At 34.7% G+C, this 19,744-nt stretch overlaps 1 long non-coding RNA gene across 1 annotated transcript; it reads right to left on the bottom strand.

Moving 5' to 3' along the window:
• Nucleotides 1-1,662: 1,662 nt before the first annotated feature.
• LOC105759314 (uncharacterized) lies at nt 1,663-6,432 on the bottom strand. The gene is made up of 3 exons (XR_001122954.5): nt 6,077-6,432; nt 5,266-5,376; nt 1,663-5,061 (listed from the first exon to the last, which is right to left on the bottom strand). It is a non-coding gene; the product is annotated as an uncharacterized lncRNA (long non-coding RNA).
• Nucleotides 6,433-19,744: the final 13,312 nt, after the last annotated feature.

Genomic DNA, 19,744 nt, shown 5'->3' with positions numbered 1-19,744 from the left:
CTTTCAAATACTATACTAAAACTGCTTAAAAAGATGCAAATTAATTCCTTCTTTGTTTATGCAGTTTTGTTTTATGACTGCTCTGTTTCACACTACTAATCTTTAATGGGCCTTCATTTTTTTTTCCTTTTTCTTTAAAACAGCAAATGAATGCAGGTCCTTCCTTTTAAATCCAGACAGAAAGAGAAAAAAATATTTAAGTTTTCATGCCACAGCTGCAGGCTGTGAATTATCCCACTAGGGAAGAGTGGAAATACCACCCACATAATCCAACAAGAGGCTTGATTCATTTTGTGTCTGAAGCAATCGTTGTGGTCTTACAAAGCTGAAATGACTTTCCTTTGCAATCTTCACAGGAAAAAAAAAAAAAAATATCTTCCTTACAGGCTCGAAGCAAGATCCCACTTTTTAATTCATTTTTACTCCTATTTCTCATTTTTATTTTTCTTCCTTAGTTTCTCACTATTTTGCAACTACTTTAACTTTACATATTACAAGGGAATTGATATGAGACAAGATATAAAGAAGAGCCAAGTAATATCTTCCCAGGCCTATCAATCCCAGCTGAACTTGTGACAAGTGATTTGGTTAGTGTATGAGAACCAGATACAAGAACTTTGCAGAGCTTGTTTCTAAGGCTCCTATTTTTTCCAGGATAGTCAGAAAACCTTCCTGTCTCACAGACCAAGGAGTTAGTTGCCATCTGTTTAACATTCCAGTGGAAGCACCTGCCTAGGGTTTTCTCTAAATAAGCAGGACTCCACTCAGTATGCATAGATGCTATGTAGCTTCCTACAGATCACCAACAGTAATTAATGAAGAGAGAGAGATTAAATTCTGCCTTTTATGTTCTTTACTCTAGGCTGTAGGGAGGTTTTTTCCTCTTGGGATCCTAATGCTTGAATTTTAACTTGGAGAACTTTAAAGTGCTCAGGATATATATATATATATATATATATATATATATATACACATATAATTTTTTTTTTTTAATGAGCTGGATAAATGATTTAGAAGTTCAGCTACTGACAGAAGAAATGATGACTGCAGTAAAAGTCAGCTGGTTGCAGTACTGTCCAGATAGAGTCCTTTCTATTGCCTCAGAATATTCATACACTTGCTGTCCATTCCTTCATACAGTGATGTAGTCACAAGGCTGTTTAGGACAAGAGGACAGAAGGAATGACAGAAAGAGAAGGGGAGGGAGGAAGGGAGAAAGAAGGAAAAAAAGCTGGTTGGTTTGAATTCTCACTTGATAAAGGTAGAATTAAATAGATGTTTTTATCAGGTGGACTAGCTGATTTTTGTAGGTCCCCTCCAACCCAAACTATTGTATTGATACATATTGAATATGTATCCATATTTCCAGTGGATATCATGGACGTGAGATTAATGCTTCTGATCTACATAAAGTAGAAACTGCTGTTATATGTTTAAGGTGTGTGAGCAGGTTCACTTTGAAAACACTTTCCAGATCAAAACTCCCAGCTGAGTTGGATCCCTGCATGAATGATTTCAGGATAATGACCAAGCTTTGGAATGGGTGGTGTAGCAATATTCTCAGTTCTCTCAAGAACTTGTAAGGATGTGGAAAAGCTTATCTCTTAATCTGATTACAGAAGTCTTCATTGTAAAAGGCTTATACATTTCAGATGCAAGTAAAGATTTGAACTAAAGAATTTAATTTCATTGTAAATTCATTTTGCTTTTAAATAGTAAAACATATCTAACATTTCAATACTTTATTACTGTAAATTTTCTCTACATTTAAACTGAGGTTTAAATTCAAGAAATATTACATAGAGTTCTAAATATTTCATCACATCTATATGTGCTTAAATTAATGCATGTTTTAGATCTAAAACCTCAATCAGTGCTTTTTCTAGTGATAGCAGAAATATGGCTCAGAATTCAGAACTCAGAACTCCCACAAATTTTGTTGAGACCAGTAAAGCTCTAAAGAGATATGGGCAGTGTATTTAATAGCTTTAGACATATATAATGAACAGTCATAATTGTTTTAAGATTCTACAAAAAATATAAAACTGAAAAAAATATATGTCAGTTTACCACTTTTTAGTTTACTCATAAATCATAGCCTTAGTTTTATTTTGTTATGTATATTTAGGAGCTGTAATCTCTGAAAAGCTTGCCAGGAATTGCCTGTGAACTCACACTAATAGGCATCCTAAACAGAAAAGGAACCTGAATACGGGGAAAATAACTGTTCTGAGAGCTCTGGCATGGTCCTCGTTGCCAGGGAAACCTCTTCTTTGTCTCTACGTGTTCAGAATGGCTGCCTCATTAGACACTGAACCTGATCATCCCACTGCACTACCAGGAGAAAAAAAGGAAGGGGAAAGGCTAAGAGTTCCACAAATCTTTAAGAAAATGCCAAGAATAGGAATAATCTTAAATAAATCTATGTGTAGCTATTATCATAATTATGTTCTGTAAGGGTAAATCTGTCCAGGCTGCTTCTTTCCACATTTATTTGCAGGTGGAGGTGAGCTATTCTGGATTGTCTTTTACTGAATTAAAAAAGAAAAAAGAAAAGAATGTGAACACCAAACTGGTGAATTGCATATTTTATCTAAAAAATGTCTTACTTTTAAATATTGAAAAACACCTATTTAATAAGGTCATTCTGCTTATTTAACTGCCTGAGACATTGTTTTAGCATTTCTATAGCAGATTTTATTAATGAAGTCAGAAGCATAAAATGTCAGGGAAAAACCTGCAGAGGTGCATATATACTCTGATCATAAACAGGAGTGGTGAAAAAATAGTAAAACTTGAAAATATATAGTGACAGGAGAGTTACTTTATGTTTACTACTAAGTTTTAATCAAGATACTAAAAACAGCACCACATAAACTTCTGAAGTGCAGAACTGGATGCAGTTTCAAGGCATTGCTCATTGGCAATAAAACTGTGAACCCAAGGTCCCGCAGGAGCTCAGCTCCTGACCTTGGCTGATGAGAGAAGCCGTTGAAAACAGGGCCAGAGCTTAACCTCCGCCCTCTGTGGTTTATAAATATCAACATAGGCAAGGGATTTTAAAGTCATCATCCCAACAAGTCTGTTCTCTGAAAAGAAAAATGAAATCCAAATCACAGGTGAAATAGTTGAGGAATGCCTGACTTTACTCTTATTTATGAAGAGGGAAAGCAACCCAGCTAGACCTTTTTTCCCTTATTTTTTCTCAACTGTACCAGATGTGAAACTAAGTAGTTAGATGCAAAAACAAGAGAGAGCCTGACCAGGTGGTCTGAGATTAACTGGTTGCTTTCCAAAACCATAAAGAAATTACATGAACTACATTTACATGTACTTGGAGCCATTTTCCTTCTGAGTAAGTGATAAGCTATGCTGAAGCTCTGATGTTGCCTAAGTAACAGTATTCAAATTAATGTATTTTCTTTTTTTTAAATAATGCATTTTATCTAACAAACATTTCACGGATTTTTTTCCCCTCCTCTGGGGTAATATTTCTAAAACAGGACTTGGAGATTGCAGCTAGAAGAAAAGAGGAAAGAAATGGCTGACTGTAATCACCTGTCCACTACATGGCAAGAACATAGTTCCTCTCCTTGCAAAGTAGTTCTTTTCAGTTACATGGTGAAATATTTCCAAAATTCCATGAGAGTTGAATCATTAATGTGAAATAATTTCTCCAAATGAGGACTTGTGTCAGAGAAAGCTATTCTGGAGGGCTCCTGTAACCACCAGAGTTCTTTCCTTTCTTTATTTTAAACAGTTTCACATAGAGAGGAACTAGAAGAAGATATTTAAAATCAATATACAAGGCAAGAATGAGTATCAGGAATGGTATTAGAATGTTATTTGAAGTAGGTCTGATGTGCAGGTGTGAAGTAAGTTCACAAATTTATTAAATTTTGGTAAATACAGAGAAAGTAAATGGTTTGTCTTAGCTTCTCTTTTGAGCAAATGCACACAAGGATACCAAGGTTTAAAAAAGAATAATAAAAAGCATGGCCTGAATCATAATGCATAAATGTGTGAGCCTACATGTCTGTGAGAAAAGGTAATTAATGAAAAGATACAGTTATAACTAGGTAGTAATTATAGTCACTCTATTATGATAGTCTAACTGAACCAGGCTGGAAATTCTAGGAGCTGCATTTCTAAGTCCCATTTATGTTCTGAGCACCAGTTTTTTTTTTTTTTTTTTCATTAATTAGTTTCCATTGACATTATTTCTTGTTTGAATTAACAGACCCAAAATACAAAGTCTTTTGTCTCTTCATTTTTGAAGAGGAGTTTAGGAAAAATACTGAAGAGATTTCAGCATTTAACCTAAGGATCTCTCAATGCAGAAAGTATATAAAATATTTAAGAAAAAATTTCTATACTTTTCAGTCCCAAATACTTTGCATATATATATATATGTATCCTTTCTTTCATAAAAGCACAAAAATTATCGGAAGGGAGATGCAAATACAACTTTTGATCCCATTTTGTAAAATTTCTACAAAATATGTACTTATCAGTGTGTCAAAAATTTTTTCCAATATACCAGACCATATAAGTAAGTAAGTAAGTGTACTAAATAGTTTCATATATAAATAAGGTACTGAATAGTTCATACTCCTTTATTTTACATACAGCATTGTGAGACCTAAGGAAACAGTATTGTCAAAGTTAAATATTACACACCCAGTATGCATGAGGTGATGGATGCGCAGTCACCATCATGATTAAAGTAGAAACTTCTGGAACTAAAAATATAAGCAGTTCTATTTGGTTGTAGAAGACCTTGATGGAAAAAGGGGATCTGTACAGACTGCAAAAGCCCCTTAGAAGTCTTTAGGCAATAGTCCTTAAGTCGTCACTGAGTCCACAAAATGATGCTTGCACATACAAGTCAGCTTTTCAGTAAAAACACACAGAATAAGTAAACAAAAGGGTTGCACCTCTGAGAGTGACTTAAATCACGTACAGATGGTATATTATAGATACCAAATATCCTCATAAGATCCTTGGTCCCATGATGCAGCATGCATCTTGCTCTCTGATCTCAGCATACGTCAAAGCCCACTGTAAGAAAGAAAACAGCAGATCAGCTTCATCTTTATCCCATTATTTTTCACATCACAGTGTGCACCCCTAATATAACCAACTAGAAACACTAAATGGGAGCAATGATGCAATTCCTAGGTCTTGCAAAAGGCACATGCAGGAAAAGGAATGAGATTCTTTAAGGGATACAAGTGACACAGAAGAAAGACACAGGTCTCTTACCTTAGCTGGTGTTATAAGAACATGGTGAGTACCCATGTTTCTTGTTTGTGTTTCTTTTGTCTCTCAAAAACGTAATTTTAGAGGCTTGTGCACATCTTCTTGCTAAGATACCTGCATTAACAGACACAGTGATGGTAATCTAAAAGTTTGTATTTTACTCCACTGTTAAAAATGCAGTCTGTTGTCTCTCTGCTCTGTGTCTCTTTTCTGTGAGTATAAGCAACAAAATTAATTTCTTTAAGCTGGAAAGGTAAATCAGATGTATAAACTAGAAATTTGCCTGCCAAATTCTTCTTATACTACCAGAACCCCCAGATAACACCTCCTGGATACTTGGAATAAAATTTCACCTTTAAAGGGAAGTATTCGTATCAGTGAATTGATATTTTTAAACACCATATTGTCACTGCAAAATGAAAATCACTGATGACTCTCACAAAAATTTGGTACTGGTAGAGCTACAAATATAATCTTTCTGAGTGTTAAGCCTTGGGACATAGTGTTTATGCAGTCTAACAGCACTTGTCTCAGTATAGCATATACTAAAAATCTAGAACACACTTTAAGGATTATTTTTAGGTTTTTTTTTTCCTGGATCTATGGTTTTGCCTTTGAAATTCTCTCTGAAGCAATAGTATTGCATGCATATTTGTGCCTGTTATCCCAGGTATACTCAAGAATGTTTGAAAGGATTAAAAAAGACACTTGCCCTGCTGGGTTAAATATTTTAGCTTTACTTGCATTGACATTGCAGGTGAAAGCCAAAAATTAAATAATAAAAAAAGAAATTAACCTGTTGGTAGCAACCTACCGTTTTCAGTCTTATTTCCAATCACACCGAGACAGAAAGTAGCCCTGACAATTCTGTGACTGCTCCAGCCCACTGTAAACAGGAGGTGGCAGTTCTAGTCTTTGATCCAATATGCTGCAGTGTTATAAAATGGCACTAACTAGCTAGGGAAGACAGTTCCACAATATGCAAGCTAAATAGCTTTTCCAAGGCTAGCCAGAGCCGCTTCCCCTTTATTCCCTTTTTGTAGAAAGCTAAAATGTGTCACATAGAGAGAGAAAAAAAAGAATAAAATAGAGCAGCCTTCTGACAGCTCAGAATTGGTACTGTGATAGAGACTCTAGCACTAACTACACTGCATCCAAGGCTTTTTATTTTTCTTTTCCTTTTTTTTTCTTTTTGATTTGAGTGTGCAAACACATACAAATTGTTTTTATAGGGCTTTTGTGAAAAAAAAAATCCTCTCTATTCATCTTGTGCTCTGTCTCATGCATTAGTTTCAAACTAATTTTTATCTCAGAAAATACTTTTATTCTAAAATACTAAAATTCCACTTAAAACTAGATCAATAATACCAATATATCTCAGGTGAAATCTAGCAGGAGTGGCTCTAAAATCCAGTGCAGCCTATTCAACAGGCCATTTTTTTAAAAATTTCTGATGCCCTTCTGAAATACTGCTGAATTGCTGAGAAGATATTGCTTTATCATTAAAGCAACTTCAGGATGAAACCTCCTCTGTGCTCTAGTTATGGAAACAAGAGCTTCAACCTGCATGTTAAAAAGCCCTATGACAGTAAAGACCAAGAGCAAAGTAGAGCCATTGGAAAATCTTTCACCACAGAAAGAAAATAGCAGAGCAAGGGAGATAAAAGGGTGTGAAAGATGCAGCCTGACATCTAAGAGAAACTATACATGCAAGTATTGTAGTTACTGCCTTTTAACCCAGCTCAGTGTCTGATCATGACAAATACCAGGAATCACAGCAGAAATATATTACACAGCCATATTGAGAATTTTATAGAATGCCTGGAAACTAGGTGGAGGTGAGAACCACTGAAAGCACCTGACATTCAGAATCATGCAGAGTAGCACATATCTGCAAGGTGCAAGTTTTTGGGAAGTATTTTAATGTAATTGCCAAACAACATGCTTTCTTAGGAATAGTCGTGGGATGTTTAATTTTGATCAAATAATTTTTGCCTTTCTCCTATTCCACCTACATAATTTCTGTAAGTAACTTCTTTGAGTAGAACAACTGCTTTGTACTGTGGTGTGTGAACCTAGAACATAATGTCATGGCCATAAATAACAAAATATCCTTCTATTCCCATCATGTTGTCCAGTGGGAACTCCTGTAGTCAGAGGTTCAGCAGTGTACATTAATCTTCACAGTGTTGTACAAGACATCAGAAACTCAATTCCCCTGCATCCTCACAATGGAGTATGTTCAACTATAGAAAGAGAAGACATGAGTCTGATGTTGCTAATCAGACAGACACATACTCTGACAGGTTTCACAACAGGAAGAGAATACAAATCATGACTTGTAGCTATGGAAAACAATAAGAATGTTAAGGGCAGTACTGAACCAAAGAAGAAATCTGGTTATAATTGTAAAAGTGTGGTAGAGGCAGGAAAGCAGTACAGCAGTACATAACATCCTGCCAGAACCTTTCTGAGAGATTTAGGAAGCATTTAAAGGATGTACACACAATGAAATTCAGTTTAATTACTGTGTATCAGCTGAGCAATGGTAACAGTCTCCAAGAGTGCCGTATGGCCAAATTCAGGTCTGCAACCTGCTTGACCTCCTTTACATTCCAACATAGCTCTGTTTAATGACATTACATTTACTGAGCACTAGAGGAACACAGTTGAAGAGGTTGGTGGTTCTTCTGATCTGTAGTACCTTAGGCTGTGTTGAACTATGTTTCATTGGAGTATTTCCCAAAAAAAAAAAAAAAAAAAAAAAATTAAGGCAGGGTAAAACCAGCTCTGCATAACCTAATTAGAGGGGACATCCATCAAACCAAACTTCTCATGCAGATCTCATGGTAAGAACTAAGAGGCTGTGCAAAGACTCACAGATGTTCTGTGTATAAAACAGAAAAAAATAGAGTATGACTCAGGTACTTATATTTCTGTTCTAAGCAGAGGTATGTACCTTCCTGTCTGCTACAAAGATCCATGTATTTGAGGTTTTAATTTTATTACATTAAGATATTTTCATAATCTCCTTTATCCATGAAAAATAAGATCAACCCCCAGCTACACCACTCACAAGGAACAGAGTCACTTGTTCCCATGAAAGAGTTTTGGAGCCAGAACTTGAATTTAATTTCCCTGTGTATATGCAAAACCCAGATATACTGGAACAATTTGAGAGTTTTTTTCCAGTGATTCCACTGAAAATTGTATCCCTTTTGTGCATTTATCTCAAGTTTCCTGGGACTAGAATCTCCATGAATGTCTATGTTGCATATCTATGACAAATGCTTGAAGAGCAACCTACAGAGTTAGTCTTTTTTTCTCTCTTCTCTCCCACACTAATATTCTTGCATGCTATAAGAACAGCTCTATCTCTGAGAATCCTTCATCTTAGATCATTTAGCACTGGTCTAGTGGTAGTTCTGACAGCTATGTAGTCTTGTAGATGTCCCCTGAGAGAGGAAGAAAAATGAAGGCATGGAAACTGAGGCACACAGAGAGCAATGTGGCAGTTCAGAGACTGAAGAGTAATAAGTGGTATTGATACCTCTCTGAGAAATAAGATTTATAAGGCTCTGGTTGAAGCTCAGGTATGTAAACTGTTCTGATAGTTTCAATGACACTACTGATGAAGAAACTAAAGTGTGTGGTTTGATGCCTCCAATAAGAGACAGATTATAACATATGTACTCCACTAGACATTTAAAATATTTGAAAAAATCTTAAAAAGAAATAAATAGACTTTATTTAGAAGACTTAGACAGATAAACAAATTGATAGAGCTAAAAATTCATTCTATGTCAGCTGAGATACTGTAACTGTTCATAAAAATTCTCCTTCATTGCAGAAGTAAATAAATCAAATTACTGCAATTTTGGAAAAGCAGAAGCCCACACATTGACAGGAGAGGAGACAGGAGAGAAGATGAAATTTAAAAGGAAGAGGCAAAGAGGGAAGAGAAGAAAGAATCTACCTGCCATTGAGAACCAAATAATTGAGAAAAATGTATAAAATTGTGGTTTCTGGAAGCAGAGAGACAGTACTTGTAAACCTGTGAAAAATACTAATCTAAACAAAAAAGGTAAAAGTGAGACAGAGTTCAAGGGCCTGAATTCTAAACCAAAAGCTGGATAATCACACATTTTTTCTTTCTGACTTTAGCAATTCAGATTTGTAAAATGCTTTTTTAAGTAATTCTAAAATTATCTTACCTGAGATTTTATTTCTCTCCACATTAGATATGAAAATTTCTGTCTTAATTAACTCACTAGGTTTCTATTAGAAGCCTATACACAGTGAGCAGATTTGTCTAATAAGTTACAAGAGACATTTTCTTCTGCAAAAACATTGAAATGTCTCTTTTTTTCTTTTAATTTTTTGCCTTTTTTTTCCTTTAAAGCACATAGAGTCATAGAATCATTGAGGTTGGAATTGACCACTCACATCATTGAGTCTAGCTGTTAACCTGAGATTGCCATGTTCAGCCCTAAATCATGTTTTCAAATGCCATATCTACATGCTTTTTCAATACTTTCAGGATAGTGATTACATCACTGCCCTAGGCAGCTTATTCCAACCAGCCTTTCATTGAAGATATTTTTTGTAAGATCCAGCCTAAATCTCCTCTGGCTCAATGTGAAACCATTTCTTCTTGTCCTGTCACCAGCTGCCTGGGAGAAAGGACTGATCCTCATTTCTCGACAGCCTCCTTTCAGGCTGGTGTAGAGAGCAATAAGGTCTCCCCTGAGCCTCCTTTTCTCCAGGCTGAACAACCTCAGCTCCCCCAGCTGTTCTTCATGACTTCTGGACCCTTCCCCAGCTCTGTTGCCCTTCTCTGGACACACTCCAGCACCTCAATGAGCTTCTTGCACAAAGGGGCCGAGAGCTGGACAGAGGATTCCAGGTGTGGCCTCACCAGCGCTGAGTGCAGGGGTCAATCACTACCCTGGTCCTGCTGGCTGCACTATTGCTGATCCAGGCCAGGATAAATTGAGCTAATGTGTGTGAGATGCAGGTCCTCCTTCCCTGCCTCCATGATCTTGCCAGTTGCATTCTTTCCCCTTTTGTCACCAGTTTCACTTCATGAGCATGAGACTGCTTCATTAGTTATCACTCACCAGAAATGTATAATCATACAAAGTCCTGCTCAATGTCATTTGCTCTCACTGAAATGCCAAGTTTGTGCCTGTTGCTGAGATATCAAATGTGGTTTATTCTCTGGATATTACGCTAAAATTTGAAACTATCTTTTCTTAGTTCTGTCAAGAGGAAGGATCCAAGTTGTGGGTTTGTTTTTCTTTACCATTCAATTCTTCACGAAATTTCCAAATATCCTAATTTGTTTATTTCCTGTGAAGGGCTTATTATGAATTATTTTGTTAAGTATATGAGATTGTTGCCTAATTTAAATTAACCCAAACATTTAACCAATGCAATTATAAAAATGTACATTTTAAGCACAAGTTATTATTCATAGAAATAGTTGGGTTTTCTGTTTAAAACAAGTTTGTAGATTCCAAGTTTGTGATAAAAAAGGAAAACTGATTCCTGCAAGTAACTGCAAGTATGCAGGCTGCCATTAGCATAGATGAAGCACTGGTAGCAGTGACTTATTTCCTCCTTAAATCTTATTAAAATATAATAAGGAAAGAGAAAAAATATTTTGTGGCATATCTTCATCCATTAATCTCTAGCACCAAAACCTCATAAACATGGTGACAGGCACAGAGTAATTCTTATATCTCAAAAAAGGTCAATCAAAAAATAAATAAAAGGTAAAAGTACAGTCAATAAATATAAGACTTATAAGACTAAACATTGCACTCATCCTTTCCAAATCACTCATTAGTCATCTACAGTGCCCTTAGTGACATTTTTAATGTATTATTTTCAAAGCTTTTTCTTTATTATTGAGAAGGGAACTTTTTTTAACTTATAAAGTTATGGGAAAATGCTGAAGAAAAAAAAAAAAGAAGGAAAGAAGAGGCAGGAAAAGTTATTTTGTGCTTAAAGCTGGTTGAGTTATTATTGTTTAACATTCCATCTTTTAAATTACTGCTTAAATTACTGCTTAAAATTATGCTCTTACACCTATTGTTTCAGTTTCAGTAGAAGGAGCTCTGTCTTTGCATAATAGGCCATTTTTTAGGGGTAACATTTGTAAAGATGGTTAAAGGTCTTAGGTACCATTTTGAATCTGAAAGATATTAGATGCTTTACAGGGATTGTCTAAAATCCTTGGAAATAGCTTAGATAGCCATGTAATTTTTTGAGTTTCCTCCCTCTGTTCTTGATATCCAGCAAACATTAAGAATTTTAATATAAGCATCTAATTTTAAAGGTTTGTCTCTTATGAATTTAGTGTTCAATGTGTTCCTGTCCTTCTGCATTGAAACCATTCACATTGAATTTATATAGCTATTGAATGAGAAGAGATGAAGAGATGTATTTTTCTTTATAATCTAATAAAATTTAAAAATATTAATTTAGACAAACTTTTAAATTACTTAAGTCATAGAGCCTTATTTTCAAAATGTCCTGATCAGGAATAGTTTGTCCTATTTAAAGTTACCATTTGGCTGTAATATTATCCATAGAATGTACTTGATATATTCATATTTTATCTATTCACACAGGAAATCTGCTTTTCAGGTGTTTGATGACAGTTTTATAAGGACTGTAATGACAAATATCCAAATGTAAATAATTAATAAATCTATTATGCAGTTTCAGAAAAATAATCTGCTAAGTGTATTAAAAAAAAGTGAAGAAACTTTAGAATTGGGAAAATAGAAGAGGCCAAATACTTGTAAATAATTTGTGAAATGCAAAACTAATTTTCTAACCCCTGTAAGAAACAAATAAATAAATGAAGAAATACAGGGAATTCATAAGAAATAAGAATAAGAATGTTCAAGGGAAAAATAGGAATGTTCAAGGGCATTGAAGAACTAATAGTGTGAAAGGACTGCAATATTTTTTCTGAAAGGAAAAAATGGAAACCAGAGATGTATATGAAATAATGAATGATCAAATAAGCATATATGAAAAAATAAAACAAAGAAATTTCCTATCCTGGTTCTGTGATGCAAGAGCAAAAATATAATTGAATGATAGAAGGCTTGAAGTAAATAAAAGAATATAGTTCTTTACGAAAATATTAAGTCACCAAGGCAAAGAAACTGAAAAGAGTAAGATGAAGACTGGGCATGTGATTCCTAATGTAGATCAGTGGGGCACCTCTAAACCCAAACAGTCTGGATGAAAGAGAGAGCCCAGCCTGTCCTGGACTAGAACTAGAAATGTGAGCAAGAGCTCAGGCAGCACAGCGGAATAAGGCAGGACTTCTCGTTGGGTGACAGTGGGTAAAGCATTGAGTAGGAAAACTCTGCAAGGGAAGGTTCTCTCTCACATGGGACTTGATTTTGCCATCTGTTTAGGGGGAGGCTAATCAAACTCAGACCAAGACATATTATTGAGTTCTATTTCCCTTAATAAACTGTATAAACTTTTGTTGCACAACAACTTTTGAGACTGAGGCTAAGTGGAAGAAGATATAAATATGGGAAGAGAAACATTGCTACACAAGACATTATGCTGGTGGCAATATTTGGGAAATATTCTTATGACCTATATTTCTAATTACCAGCATCTTAAAAATTTTTGTTTCTTGCAGAATTATATGCGTGAGAAGATAGTTTTGTATCAGTTAACCATTTCTCTCTCTTCAGATGCTGAATCTGAAAACTGATGTTTGCAGAGTAGTACGTATCATACTTAGACATTATTTTTCTGCTATTTCCCAGATTCATCCAGTACAATAAAATTGTAAGAAATGAAACAAAAATAATTTTTACAGTCTCCAACTATGACATACTTACTTTGTAAAGATATTGAGAACATCTAAAATCTCAAGTTCCAAGTGAATCTTCTGTACAAAGTGACAGTGTTTGAGAATTACTAATGAATACCTGCTCTCTGAATCTTCATAAACTCAGTTCAGAGAGACAATAAAAGCATTGGATTTAGAGCAGCAGCAACTGGGTTTGACTGGGTTCATGCAGCACTAAAAACTATTTAGCTGTCAGCTCACCATGATAATCATTAATGTACTTCTGCTGAGTCCATGCCAATTGTGAAGTGAGTCTATTTCTCTGAAATTTAGGGACACTACCAGAGAAAATTAATTCATTATTGTGAACTGACTTCACAACAGTTTAATTAAGATTGCAGATCAGCCTCAGGGCTGACTATTATTATGGCATAGATGATAATTTAGAAGTTGAATAGCACTGACCTGGACATGCTAGATTAGACACTTGGAAACAGCCTCATCTTTATGATGATATTTGAAAATCTCTATCCTGATTTCCTGGCATAATGTATGCAGCAATAACTTTCTGTGTATATGTGAGTAATGAACAGTTTTTAGAGAGACGTTTTGAACAGCAGAGATTTTTAACCATAATTTTCAGTAACTATAGAGTGGACCAACAACTTAGGAAACACAGAAGGTGCAGGATTATAAAAATTGTCATGGCTAGCCATGGTGCCCAGTTAAGAGAAAAGTATTTAATCTTCTCATTCTAAAGACAAAACTGTCATTTTTTGAACCACATAAAAATATTTAAACATATTCATATTAGAATCAGTTTGAAACATTAAAAAATGGAAAACACTTGCACTCCAAATGAAAATTATAACTATTATTATGGAAGTTTTTACAACAGAAGGAAATCAGAGTATCAGTTCCCTGTGTGTACCAGCTCCAGCCCCTGTGTATACCAGAAAGACTGAATAGGAAGTGCTCTGTCTCACCAGATGATTGAAAATAGGTGATGAGACACAGGTTTGCTGTGACAGTAAAATATAAACTTACAGAATAAGCTAGCTGTTCTGTTTTCACTTGTTCTGTTGTATTCGTTTGTTTCTGAAGCTTGATTACTTGGGTACAGCAAAGAAACAATTCCCATGAGCTATTTTCTCATTTTGAGAACAGAGACACATAATATCAGGTGCTGCAAGGAAGAAAGGGTGACTAAGGCTGGGAGTTGTGAGGGTTGAACACTTCTTGCAGCCCTCTAGGGTCAGTTCCCCTTTGAAGATGTTTACCCCTAAGCATTCAGAATCTGTTGCTTTTAGTAGTTTTATTTGCTGTAAAGAAGACTATGGAAGAAAAGGATGCTTATTCTATTCTGTCTCGCATGTCATTGACCAAGTTTGAAATCAAGTTTCAGTTACAGAAACTTTATTACTGGTGATACCTGATTAAAAAAATCTGAGCCAAATAAAGTCACACCAGACCAAACCAAACCTTGCCTTCTTCACTTCTGGGCCACAAGTTGAGTGGAGCTGGCAGTTACAATAAATTGTCCTTCCACAAAGCAGATATTACCTACCAATCACTGAGATAATAAAAGTTGTACCCCACCCCCTACACACACACTTTAGAAAGCAGCACACCAGAGAACAGTAGAACTTTCAGCAAGAATTGTTTGTGTTCTGGGTGAATTTTTTTCTAAATGAATCTTAAATTTTTCCTCCTGCTTTTTTTCCCACTACTTTCATACAAGAAGTGGTGAATTGGCATATTTGTGCCATTCATTAAATATTAAAACCAACACAATCATTGCCTAATTTCCCAGAAAATAAACCTTATTTTCTACAGTGCTGAAAAATTAGAAACTTTATATTACTTAATTACATGTTAGAGAATGTAAATGATGAAGGAATAACTATGTGAAAGGTTATAAAACATTTTAAAAGACAGTTATTTAAGAAAAATCAGGTTAGAAGTGTTTTTGTTTCTGCTAGTGTTTAAAAAATAATAAAAAATTTGAACATCCAAAAATATTTAAGTAACTTGAAGTATTTAGAGTTTTTACCCGTACATATTTGAGTTTTTACCAGTTTTGGTGGCTGTTTGAAAACCCATATGGACATGAGACTGGTCATGTATCTGTGTACTTGTAATATAAAAATTATTTTGTAGACTATAAAGCAGCTGTCCTCAATTTCATAGAGATCACACTCCAAGGACATACAGCAAATTATCTGTGTATAAAGCTTTGATCCTCTTCCTGATCAGGCTTGCTTTACTATTGATTCCTCATTATAATTTATTTAACATAAAAGCTGTTACATAAGGTGGTTAAAGTTGCTTAATGAGCTAACCGATTAGAGAGAAATGAATTTGAGATCACTTTGAACCCAGAGAACCAAAATTTATGAGGTTTGGGGTCCTGGAGGAAAAGAATAGAGCACAGTTCTTTAATTAATAGGATATTTGGGTAGAAAAGATATTAACTACTCAACAACTTAGATATTTTCATGGAACTCGAATGTGAAATGAGCTCATTCTCTGCCTTCACTTACGCCCTTGACACTGAGCAGAATTTGCCCCATGGCAGACTGAAAGCCCCTTGTACTAACACAGACTAAATTTCAATTGTTATTTTTAGTATAAGATCAGAATAGAACTACTTAATCAAATAAAGTTATAGGGAAGGGGACAGAACAGAAAAACTGTGCTTTAATGTATAAAAGGAAATTTTGCTTAGGACAGTCATTATCACGTTCATTTCTCTATCCCATTTTTAAACCAATTGGACCTAATTAAATTTCATAACTTTTTTGCACCTGAATACATTTATGAATATAATTTTTGATCTCTACCAAAATAAAGGAGGTCACAGCTAAAACCTCTGCAATAGAATGATGAGCAAAGTTAGCAGGGAAAAATGTTTAGAAATAAAATCTTCATGAAACACCTTGTAAATTTTTCAGTTGTTATCTCTGTTTGAGTGCCCTAAACCCTGTTATTTCTTTTAATAAAAGTATAATAAGGACTTCTGTAACAATCCTTGCACTGTTTTCCCACTAGTGGGTTATAAACAGTCACAGTCACTGTCTCTGCCATCTTGACTTGTACTGTGTGCAGTTGTATAACAGCTCAGCATTCAGCCAATAAAGACAAATTCAGGATGAAAAATAACTTAAAAAGAAAGTATTCCTAATACACAGTATGCTGATATTTGGCAAAATTGTGGCAACCTTTTATGTACATATGCAAACCACCAAATTAATGAGAGGGAATATGCATGCTACACTGTTGCTGTGGCAGAAACCCTGTTGAAAATAGCCCTTGTTTAGCTTTAAGTGCCATTATCATAAATAGGACATGGAGCAGAGAACTGAAGAAAAACAGAAATAAAATCTAGCTTGAATTAATTTTCAAGATAGATTTTATTTCTGTTTTTTTTCAATTTCTGTATGTTTTAATATTTTCTTCCCTCAGGAAGATTTTTCGTCACTGGTAATTTATGAGAAAAGTACAATTATGTTCACTTTTTTTATTTTTCATTACTCTTCTCACAAGAATATGGATGATCCACATTTGGAAAAAAAATCTTTCTTTCTGATGTTCGCTTTGAAATATTTTTTCAGTCTTAAAAAATAGTTTGACTGATACAGAATATCTGTAGGAATTACAGTGGAGTTATAATTCTCACTGTCTGGGATTTAAAAAAAAATGACACTTAAGAGACGATGCAGACAATAACCCCTACATGTCTGTTAACCACTGAAAATCTATCTGGAAAAAACCCTTGGAATTTCAAGTGAGAAAATGTGTCTTTAAGACAGTATGCCTCAGTATGGTCAGTTGTTTGAACTCTGCACCTTGATAAAACATAATGTAATTCTCCACTGACACCTCACTAAACATAAATTCTTAATTATGTACTATGAGGGATTTTAATGCTTAATGATATCCTTTTTTTTTTTTCCTCTCTAGGAAATAAGAGTAATTTCAGCTTTGATCCAGCCTCCTAAATTCATCCTCCTAAGGTATGAATTCAAGATACTAAACTGAAGTTCAGTTCACATTGCAGACAGTCTGTGTTTTTTCTTTTTAAATTGCCTTCATAATTTCTGAACAGTTTGGAGGCTGCTATATTTCTGCTTCCTTAATGCTCAACTTTGGCTTTTCTACCATCATTCCATTTCAGCTATGACCATGACTTAAGCAATTTCCTTGTTTCTGTATGAGGTTATTCTACTTTGAAGGTGCCTTTGCTTCATAAATATCACAAAAAATTCAGTGTGTAGTAGCCCTATAACAGAAGGGCACACCACACCTGTGCTGTCTCTGAATAGCCACACAACTAATAGCCAATATACCTGGAAACAGCTTCCCAAAGGATAAGAACACTAGCCAAAATAAAAAAGTACCTCATCTCATAAAAACTGGTCCACAGAAAATTATGAAAAGTTATGGAAAATTTGTGGAAAATTTCTAGCCCAGTACCCTTCAATGTGTCTGCTTGACATCGCAGGTGTCTGCATGCAAAAGTAAAGCCCAATCTTGACAGAAATTTCCTCAGGAATTTTGACACATTCGGGATTTATAGTGGGTTTATGCAAGGCTCTTGAGAGAGACAAGAATGAGAGAAAAAAATTTGGAGAGAGACAAGAAAATATTAATGTAAGGGAAGATGTTGGGAGAGGATATAATGTTGACAAAAGTCTCTCTGTACTTCGTATGCCAGTCAGGCGCTCTCTCTGCTGTATAGAATCTGTTGATGTATTAGTTCTGTCAGACCTTTTGAACTTGCTAACACTACTCATGGGATTCATCATATCCATATCTAGCCTTTTCTGTTAGAAGAATATTTCATTCAATCAAAAATTTTCTGATGGCACTGTTAAGGTTAATGGGAACTTCAAATAAAGTGCTGAAAAAGAGGTAAAGTAGGATTTTCCCTGTTAAATATGATACTCAATTTTTCTTGAAGTTTTAGTGTTTCAGACAATAATACAAGTTATCCTGCAAATTGTATTTAATCTTTCATGCCCCCCATTAAAAAAAGCTAAAATTTAGCTTTTGGTATTAATAAAGGTGACAATAATCTTGCCAAATATTTTGGAGAAGATGAAAGTAATATCTCTAGCGCAATGACTTATGTCAGTGAATGTAAACTGAAATAGAATACTGGCAAATATTCAATTCTTAACTGCTTGAATTAGTTTTACTGAGAGGTACTTTTGGCTAATGCCAACCAAAATAAGGTAATAGGAATCACAGGGTTCAGAGGCTAAATCTCTACTCAGTCAGACTAGATTCCCTACTGTATTGCCAAAGTTGAGGGTGGTGTGACGCTGTAATTTGATTAGTCAGCTAAAATGTTATAAAAATAACAATGAAAGACAAAGGTTCAGTATCGCTCTTGGTAATGGAAGAAAAAGCTTTAAGTAGCAGTTTGTTAAAGAATAAATTATAAATTCAGTGGCCTATATTTTAAATAAATCTGAGAGTAATAGCTTCAGAAACATGAACCTTACTTTAGATGAAAATGCTCAAAGTAGCTGTTTTGTTTGTTACTAGTGGCACCAATTGCCATAGAGACAGTTTTCCTAAAGATGAAATTTAACTTTGAACAATTAACCTATTAAAACCTATATTTAATTTATTAACAAGCATTGCACTTAAAAGCAAAATTCTAATTATGTATATATTAGCAAGGAACTTTCGAAGTGATCTTTAAGTACACAGAATTATTGCATTGTAAGACAACTTGTATAATAGATAGACAATTTGCACAGAGTTGAAACATAAGTTAGAATTTTAACAATGATGCATGGGCTAGATGATGGATATCATCTTTAGAAGCATAATTTTGATGTTAATAACAAATACAGTTTAAAGAAACCCTGCTTTTTATTACATTGCATTTTAGTGAATACAAGTATTTGAAGAGGAAATACACATCTAACATGTGTTAGGAACCATTTGATATAGACACTGAGGGAAACCTGAAAATAATTTTAAATAATTGTCATATCTGCTCATGATTGTGAGCAAATTTTGAGGAGAAGGACTAGTTAGCACAGCCATTGCTGCAGTTCAAAACAGAGTAGTAAGTGGGCAAAAAGTTGTATGATGTGTACCAAATTAAAGTATCAGGCTTATTACTGTAAGAAATCTGAAGCATTTCTTCTTCCCGCCTCTGCAGCATGTGTGACTGTAGGAAATGCACCTATAGGAGTACAATCACTCAAAAAATTCAGACAAGCTGGGTGGACAACAAGCACAGCAACCTATTTCAGATTGCAAACAGTGTCTAAGTTGCCCTGCTCTGTGTCTCACAGCAGGAGAAATTTGGTTTTCCAGACTCCCAACTGGATGTATCAACCCTCAGATAAATATTTTATACATTATTTGTGCACATAATAATGAGTTATCCCCTGCAATGGAACACTGCTGTCTTGATGAACACACTTATAAATTTTATAGAAAATGTGTCTTGAAATATAAAGCTCATGTCAAGATGATATTCAAATGCTAAAGTTATTCACTAGTAAGTGTGTTCTGAAGAAAAGCATAACACAACAGGAGACAATAGCAATCAGAAGAAGCAGATATCTAAAAGAAAATTCAGGTATATCTGGCATTTTGTAGAAGTAAACAGATTCAAGTTCT

The sequence above is a fragment of the Taeniopygia guttata genome, chromosome 5 (assembly GCF_048771995.1).
Source record: "Taeniopygia guttata chromosome 5, bTaeGut7.mat, whole genome shotgun sequence".
Classification (NCBI taxonomy): Eukaryota; Metazoa; Chordata; class Aves; order Passeriformes; family Estrildidae; genus Taeniopygia; species Taeniopygia guttata.
Note: the sequence above shows the minus strand (reverse complement) of the source record. Positions and strands in the feature narration are given on the sequence as shown.